Source organism: Camellia sinensis, chromosome 9 (assembly GCF_055761805.1).
Source record: "Camellia sinensis isolate YWXY chromosome 9, ASM5576180v1, whole genome shotgun sequence".
Classification (NCBI taxonomy): domain Eukaryota; kingdom Viridiplantae; phylum Streptophyta; class Magnoliopsida; order Ericales; family Theaceae; genus Camellia; species Camellia sinensis.
This window is the reverse complement of record NC_138969.1, coordinates 25,189,416-25,199,186: the sequence shown is the minus strand read 5'-3', so window position 1 is coordinate 25,199,186 and position 9,771 is coordinate 25,189,416. Positions and strand designations below refer to the sequence as shown.

Genomic DNA, 9,771 nt, shown 5'->3' with positions numbered 1-9,771 from the left:
CAAACTGTAACTTGTAGGGGCGTTCATATTTTATAATACATTTAGTAGGATATATCTGCAAAAACTCAAATTAATCGGATATCTTTTGCTCGTTCATCCATTCACATTTATATTTACAAAAATAAATAATAATTGTGATTTAAAGTATTAAAATGAATACCAATGTGCGTGGATGAATGGGCAAATGATATCCGATTAACTTGATTTTTTACAGGCATATTCTACTTGATGTATTCTAAAATGTGAACAGTTTGGATTATCAAAATGGGCCCCGAAATGGGTCCATTTTGACGCAGAACAAATGGAAAATTATTGAAGAAATTACGGTCCGTTTGGTTTAATTTTAAAATTATGATTTAAATATAGAGTTGTATTTTGAGTTTTAAATTTTTAAATCACAATTTGAAAATAAAAAATTTATTTGATTATGAATCTTGAAAATAGTTTGGAGATGATTTTTAATTTTTTTAATTTTTTTTAATTGATTGAAGTATAAAATGTGAGAAAATGTGAGAAGCTAGAGGAGAGATGAGAGAAAAAAAAAAAAAGTGATTGATTAATAATGATAATAAAAAGGAGGAGAGATGAGTTTTGAAAGTAATTTTAAGTTGTATTTTAAAAATATGTTTGGGTCATATGTTGAATTCAAATCATGATTTTAAAAATAGAGTTGAGTTTTGAAAAATAAAAAAACGCTACCTACAATTCAGTCTATTTAATAAAATAATATTTATAAAATTACAGGATGTAACTCTTTTCTATGTAAAAAGAAAAATGTTAAAGATTCAAAAAAAATTATTAAAATTTTTACTAAATACTCATATGGGTATGAATCTCATATAAATATAAACCCCACATCCATACAAGTGTTTAGTAAAAAAATTGATAATTTTCTTGGTCTCCTTAACATTGCTCATGTAAAAAATACAATAAGAGTTGCACACCTGAAAAAAAGCCTCCCACTGAAAAAAAAAAATTCTTCAAAATTATTCACTGCCCCGAAGCACTATGTGACCATGCAACCAATTATAATTTTTTTTTTTAAATATGTATATTAAAGCCACGTGTATTTTTTCCTTCCATATTTACAATGGATCAAATAAATAAATAAAAACATGCTAAAATATACGGCGAATTACACTCACGGTTCTTATAGTTTGGGTCTTGTGTCACTTTAATTCTTAATATTTTAATTGTGACACATTTGACCTTGAATTTTAAATCTTGTTCCAAATAAGGACAGTGAAAATACTATTGCTCAATTTCAATGTTAAAATTATCAATTTTATAAAATATAAACTAATTTGACAAAAATAAATGTCAAAAAAATATTTTTAAATTTTTAAAAATTATTTCTAATCACTAAAAATAAAATTATGTAAAATTGATAAATTTTTTAGACATTTATTTATTTATTTATTTTTACCAAATTAATTTTTACTATGTGTTTAGATGATAATCATGTAGTGGATGGTTATTTTTATTTTCATTAAATTAGTTTTCATTTTTTCAAAAGTCAAATATAGCAACAATTTTGATATTATTATTAAACCAATCTATTAAATTAAAAAATTCAAAATTAAAAATATTTCATATATTAAGGTGCCGTTTGGTAATACTTACGTTTTCAGTTTTTTGTTTATATTTATAAAAATTTAAAAAGTTCAAATAAAAACTTGTTTCATAAAATTTTTGATTTATAAATCAGTGGTCTCAGTTTATAAATTTGGTCAAAAAATGAAAACACAAAAAATGTGTTTCCGTTTAGAGTTTTGAGTTTTTTTTTTTTTTATCACCCAAAACTGGCCACCACCCGCCACCATTTTCCACCACCGTCTTTCGGCACCACCACTTACCGCCTGCCACCACCACTCACCACCCACCTGCCACCACCAGCCACCACCCACCTACCACCCACTCGCCACCACCACCCACCCCTTGCCGCCATCGCCGTCGCCGCCGCCATCGCCGTCGCCGCCACCATCACCCACCCGCCACCCACCTGCCACCACCACCCACCACCCACTAGCTACCACCACCCACCACCCACTGGCTACCACCCGTCACCGTCACCCACCCACCCACCACCACCACCACCCGCCATCCGCCACCCACTTGCCACCACCACCGCCACAACCACTCACTTGCTACCACTTGCCACCGTCACCCATCCACTCACCATCCACCCGCCACCACCCGCAATCCGCCACCCACCTGCCACCACTACCACCACTACCACCACCCACTCGCTACCACCCACCACCCGCCACCATCACCCACCCCACCTACCACCACCACCCGCCACCCACTTGCCATCACCATCAACCACCCGTCACCACCACCACCATCACCACCACCCACTCGCTACCACCCGCCACCGCCACCGCCACCCACCCACCCACCACCGCCACCCACCCGCTACCACCCCCCACCGCCCGCCATCCGCTACCCACCTGCCACCACCACCAACCTCCCGCCGCCACCACCACCACCCACTCGTTACCACCCGCCACCGTCACCCACCCACCCACCACCACCACCCACCGTCACCACTTTCCACCACCATCTTTCGCCGCCACTTGCCATTTCTCACTCTTTTTTATATTTTAAATTTTTTAAAACATTTTGTCAATTACCAAACGCGTTTGTAGTTTATATTTTTCTAAAAATAAACAAAAAATAAACAAAAACCAGTTTATAAATTTTTTGTAAATATAAACTGAAAACGTAAACGTTACCAAACACACCCTAAATATAACGATTATATATTAAAAGCCTAATAGTTACCCATTACATGATCATCATCTAAACACATAATAAAAATTAATTTGGTAAAATAAATAAAAGTCTAAAAGATCTATCAATTTTACATAATTTTATCTTTGGTGTGTAAAAATTATTTTTAAAAATTCAAAAATATTTTTTTGACATTTATTTTTGTCACATTAGTTTATATTTTATCAAATTGACAACTTTGCTCTTGAAATTGAGTAATGGTATCTTCAATTGTCCTTATTTGGAACAAGATTCAAAATTCAGAATCAAATGTGTCACAATTGAAAAGTCTGGAACCAAAATAACATGATTCTCAAATTATAAGAACTGTTAGTGTAATTTGCTCTAGAATATATATGGTCAGGTGTGATAGAAGCTTAACTTCATGGATTAAAATCAACATTTCTCTCTTAATTAATAGTTTTGCATCTTCAAAAGTAAGAAAAATTAAATTTAAATAAAAAATTTACTAAAAAAAGTAAGTAATTAATAATTATTTAAATTAATATTTAAATATTAAAAAAAAATCTCTCTTTGATATTTCACCTATACCCCAAAAATAATTGGCCCACCCTTGATTTTCACCACAAAGCTGACCCTCTTGTAACATCTTACCCCAACTCTTTCCAGCCAATATGTGCCAGCCGCCACCAATTTAACACTAGTTTTTGATTGGTTCTTTCACCAAGATTAACTATTTTAAATAAAATTGATTGTTTTAAAAAAATCAATCAATAAAGAGAGTTGTGTTAACAAAAATGTTTTTGCAAATCCACATTATCTAGTAACCCACCCACCCCCCCCAAAAAAAAAAAAAAAAAAAACCTCTTATGTAAATGTAAATTCACACAACAAACATATTGTATACACACGTGTAGAATTCATCATATTCAAAATAGATTTCTTAGCATTGCTCTTATGTGAATGTTACCACCTTTATTAAAAATTTCACATTGCTATGCCTTGTGCTAAAAATCTGTCAACTCATCAAAACCAACCATTTAAACCCTTTCCCCATTCCGTTCATGAGCTTGCCCATAATAACACAGACATACAAAATCTCTATTCTCAAAAACATGTTTTGGTTGTTGGTTATAAGGTTGAGTATTCATTATGTGAAGCTCTGCACCTATAATTTGCATCATCTTTTCTCTTCGATCTTCTTCGGATGAAGATGCACCAAGTAGGGTTTAACTAAGACCTCTGTGTTTTGCCTTGCTCTTCAGTTAAACACTCGAACAAAGGATATACTCAAATCCCTCCCATTTTTCTTTCCCATGTATTGGAAATAAATAAATAAATAATCCCTCCCATTTCCTTTCTTGTTCCTCCAAACCCTGCTATCATAATGAACTATTCAGGTCTATTGATTGTCTAAAATTCAAAACCCCCAACATGGATAATACACAAACAACAACACTACACATCCAGAAAATGCCTTTCAATTCCTTAGCACACAAACTATCTCGGTGCAGCAAAAGAGCTAAGGTTGATGACTAGGAAAACAAATCCTACTAGCGAAGAAGTATAGGAAGTAAAAACCAGTAGATTTCTAAACCAACTGTTCTAATTCCTGATCAATTTAAACAAAATGCATTGGATGATACACAAGTAGAACGTCCCAACAAACAAAAGGAAAAGATTGACACACTTCCACACCACAAATTTATACACATTGTGAGTTATTGTGACGCTTAACCAAAATAATGATCCTGTATTAACTAACGCAAATTTCAGATTGATCCTATCTGTTGGCTCCAACCGGTCTCTTCAACTCTTGGGTGCTTGAGAATATGCCTTTTATCCAGCCGTAGGGATTTCAATAAAATACTGAAGGCATCGCCACATCTATAAACAGACATGGTGAAACAATAGATAAATACTAACTTCATGAAGCTACAGTTCAAATGTGCAAGTAATAAACTACGAACCAATGGAAAGAAAAATAAAGGATGTATGGTTTCGAAGTTCAGGAGACATCCTTTATTTTTCTATTTTTAGACAGATGGCGGATGGGGATCATGTATCGGGCGACATCCCATCCGCCATCCGTCCAAAAAAAAGGGGGTACAAAGCATAGTTTTAAAAAACGGTATCAGATACATAGCAGAATCAAAATACGGTCATATATATCAGCTGATATCAATATCGGAAGTCTAAAATCTCAAAACTTATCAGCCGGTATTTAAAACCCTAGTGTACAAAGTGCACCAGCTGTTATCCCTAAAGGTGTATTATTGATCAGCTTTCAATCCCAAGCAAACTGTAGCATAATGAACCATATGCTATTTGAAACCTAAAATATATTTTAGACAAATCTTAAAGATTAACAATATGACGACCAATTTACAGCATTCATATCATAAACAAAGAAGAAGAACAGAGTTATTCACCCAAAAAAAAAAGAAGAAGAAGAAAAAAATCTTTCACAAATTTTTAATTTTTAACTACGCAAACAAATAAAGGTGCAAATCTTACATGAAAATTGATGCCTAGCAAGATTTCTTCAAGCGTTTGGGGGGCCTCATCGTTTCTTTCCTTGAATCCTCCGGAGTTTTTGTGTTTCTATGTGGCTGCAAACACTTTGGAGACTCAGTATCAGTACAAAGAGGATGATTCACTCTACTAGCAAACAATGACCAAAGTATAAAGCCACACAAACTATTCAGTTGAAAACAGATTCCAAATATGAATTATGCTGGTGTATGCTGTGTATCACTTCTTGATTAGCAAATATCATTGTTAGTGAGAATATTAACAGATAGTTATAATCCACGATCTAATAAAAGATCATTAAGATCATAGTCAACAAAATGAGAGCAGATAGATAAGATCATCCAATCATGAAATAGGGCCCTACTCAAACAGAGAAACTAGAAGATCAAAAAGAAAATCACTGGATGATCTTCATTATTTAATTAAAATTTACGTTCCGGAGTGGTAATTATAAATTACACTAGGCAGCACGAGGTGTAATAATTTAATTAGAAATAAATAAAATCACCCAAACGAATAAATATAGATCTCATTTATTTTACAAAGCCCAAGGCTGTGCAAGAGAAATGAGAATTTCAGAACTAAAATATTATGCCACTATTTCTTACCTCTTCCCACTTTCTTTGGAGTTCCAACAGTTCTTGACAGTATGCAAGGCACTCTGCATGGTATACAGCAGCTAAGTCTTTTATCAAGGCCTTCCTTCTGATAATACCAATCACTTCAAGCAAACAAAGAGAGAAAGGGTGAGTACGTTTAAGCAACATGTATGAACAAATAGTTCCCAATTAGACAAACTAAAAAATATTAGCTTCCATGCCAAAAATTTAGCCAATCAACACAAGAAAAACATTTCTGAAAGTCATCACATAGTGAAAGATATGAAGCACAAATGCTTTTAAGGTGTTGTGTATATGTAAAAGATGTGTCAGACACTGACAACACTCGTCAGACAGATCCCAGCACCGCACATCCAAACATGTTTTATTATTCTTTTAATATTTTTAGAACTCACATGGTTTGGACATTTGGGGAACATGCATATCCATCGTTTAAAGGCACAAAATATAATACAAATTTGCAGAAAACAACTTGGAAGCAAATGCTTAAGATCAAAATAATGTGGAATTATACCTATTAATTTCTTCTCTGGTAGGGTTGTCAATCCTAAAAACTTTTGTGAATTAAGCTTTCCAAGATTAGATGGATTTTTTTTTCTTTCTTTTTACACTTACTTTACAATATATAGAATGTGAAAAAGGATCGTTTACTATTTTGATAAAATAAAATAAAATATAAATATATTTACAATAAAAAAAATAAAGATGCTATTTAATTTTTATGCATAAAAAATATTTATATTTATTTGTTGCTATGTTCCTAAAGTACTGTGTCCTCATTGTTGAAAATTGTATTATTAGCATGTATGTATTGTGTCACGTGTTTGTACCCATCTTTTCTACAGTAAAAGAATGTACATATATAAGCTAATGAAAAACCCCATGGCCATCCAACAAACCTCAAGAAATATTTAAGATTTAAAAAGCATGCATTAGTCTTTTTCTTTATTTCTTTCTTCTTCTTTTTTTGGGGTGGGTAGTTCTAAATTCACTAACCAGCTATACTATATTATAAAAGGAACACCCAAGTTAATTTGAACCCATAAGTGAAGCAGGATAATGCTTGTTTCTATTCCAAAATTGTCCCCCTAAAAAAGTTATTTTTTACTGTTTAAAAGAGTTCTTCCGTAGCCTTTGAAGGCTAAGAGTGCAAACTCATCAACAAAATTGCTCACAATTTTTAAATTTAAAGATAGTTTCTAATACTTCCACATCTTCCTAGCCGTTATGCAGCATTACATGTTCCAACAGGCTGGTATGTACACATATTATACAGAAAATGCTAAAGAATGCCCTAGGTGGATTGTTTAATATTGGGATGAGTATAGAAAGTGCCTTGAAAATAGGTGAAAATGTCAAAAAGTGTATTGATTTTTACAAAATATGCATTAATTTCAGTGAAAAGTGTCTCGTGTGCTTTAATCTTTTTGTTTTTTTCTTGTGCCCCAAGGGCACTTGTTAGCAAGACTCATATATGAGATGATAGCTCAAAGTTAAAAAAGAATCTACCATAGACTTCTATGTTTACAAGACTATGGAATGTGTAACCAAGCATATTATAGTGTAAATTACACCAATGGTCTCTATAGTTTCAAATAGTTTCCAATTTGATCCCATATTTTCAATATTTTAATATACAAAAACTCTATAGTTTCAGTTGTATTTCAATTTGGTCACTCCCTCCAATCCAATAGTAACTAATGAAAAATTTATGTGCATTGCACAAGTAAGGAAAAATGTTTTAATATTACCTTCTACCATTCAATGCAAACGAATTGGATGAATCCATAAACTAAACTAAATTTCTTATCTCACTTTACTTTCACTATCTAACTCAAACCCATCATCCACTATCACCTTCCTTCATTGTAACTGCCCATAACCACCATCCCCTATCATAACCACTGCCACCACCTTTTTCTTTACTTTTCTCTCTCTCTCTCTCTCTCTCTCTCTCTCTACTTTCTTTATCTAACTCAAACCCACCATAACCCTCTTTTTCATTTTTTCTATCTCTTGTATCTCTAATCCACTTCTTCCACAGTAACCATCACCACCTTTATTTACTTCCTCTCTAACCCACATTCCCCATACATAATTACCACTACTTTTTTTCCTTCATTTTTTTTCTTTCTAAGCCAAACCTACCACCCATCACCACCTTCATTCATCACAACTCGTAAATCAATTTTCTTTTTCTTTTTTAAAGATCCAACCTCCTCCACCATAGCCATGACCATCTTCTTCATTTTTTTCACTTTGCTTTCTTTCTTTAACCCAAGCCATCACTCATCACCAACCACAATAACCACAATCACTTTTTTCTTCATTACGTTTCCATCTTTTATTTTCTTTCACATTTCTTGAAACCTTAATTTTCTTACGTTTGTGATATATTTCATTCTTTTAAAACAAACAATCACATGGACTGAAAAATATGTTTTCAGTGTCTTTTATCTCAAATTTCAAATGGCAAAAACATACTTCAAAGAGTTCAAACAAATCAAGTCCCCGAATTACTCCTAAAGGCTGAACGACAGGATTTACCAATTGGCTCTCATTCCTAATTGCATACTATGGTTTTCAATTGGTAGACACTACACTAGTAATCTCACAAAACAGGGTTACATTAAACCATAAAAATCTCATAATCACTAATAAGAAATAGAAAACACAAATCAAAAATTAAAAAGATGAATCTTGAGAGCAAATTAGAAATAGCCCCTAAGAGCATCTCCAATCCTCTATCAAATTTTTCATCACATTCAAAATGGATGAAAAAAAATGGTTAAAAGTGTGCTTTAACCATTTCATCAAATCTGTATCAAATCAAGGGAGCTGCAATTTCTTCACCAAATCAAGTATGACCCAAAATTCCCAACAATCATATTTTTACTCAAATTTGATATAACTTTTAAAAAAAGTAAGACTTGGAGATCGTTTTCTTTCACGTAAAATGCTCAAAAACAGGCTTTTAGAATAAATTATTAATATTTCAAACAAGTTTTTGATCAAATTTTCACTCAATTCAAAATTGTTGATACAACAAAGGCTATAATCAAATAGGTATATATATATATATATCAGAAATAATGCGCAGAGACAGAATCCAAACCCTAAAAAGAGCAGAGAAGGGAATTACTGCGGCTGGGATCGAATCGGGGAGGGGGTGCGGGCTGCGGCGGAGGGGCAGCATCAGATGATGCCTGCGGCGGCGGAAGAGGAGGCCCTAGTTCTTCGAGTTCAACCATTTTTGTGTCGCAATTGTGAGTCCCTTTCTATACCGTAACCATGACTTTTTCTTTGCTCTCTCTCTCTATCTATCTATCTATCTATCTCTACTCTCTCTCTCTATCTATCACTGCTGCAAAGCACAGCCCGGCAAACGACAGCGGTTTCACAGCGGGCGTTCGGTGTGGATTATAGAAGCAATTTATAGTTTATTTTAATTTGAGATTTTGTGCTAGTTTGTTATTAGGCCGAAATAATTTAAATAAATTAATAAAAATTTTAATTTTTTAAAAAATAAAAAATATATTTTTGATTTTTGCTTTTTACTTATTAATTTTAATTTAAAATAATCTTTACCAAACACTCCTAGTCTCGAACAAATCATCACCCAGGGGAGTGTTTGGGAATAAGATTAGATTAAAAATTAATAAAATAAAATATTATATTTAATTTATAATTTTTTTATTTTTTTCATAATTATTAAATTAATTAAAAAAAGTCAATCAACTTATTAAATTAATTTTTTTTAATCGAGTTAAAATAATTAGAAAGTTAAACAATTACCTAAATTAACTAATTTTTTTAAAAAATCATTAAATATATATATATATATAATTACACTAAATTTGAAGAAAAATATAATTAATTT

The 9,771-nt window shown here is 32.7% G+C and overlaps 1 non-coding gene across 1 annotated transcript; it reads right to left on the bottom strand.

Moving 5' to 3' along the window:
- Positions 1 to 4,513: 4,513 nt before the first annotated feature.
- On the bottom strand, positions 4,514 to 9,060 carry LOC114267605 (uncharacterized). Its single transcript, XR_014339471.1, has 4 exons — positions 9,034 to 9,060; positions 5,880 to 5,992; positions 5,254 to 5,357; positions 4,514 to 4,623 (listed from the first exon to the last, which is right to left on the bottom strand). It is a non-coding gene; the product is annotated as an uncharacterized LOC114267605 (transcript).
- Positions 9,061 to 9,771: the final 711 nt, after the last annotated feature.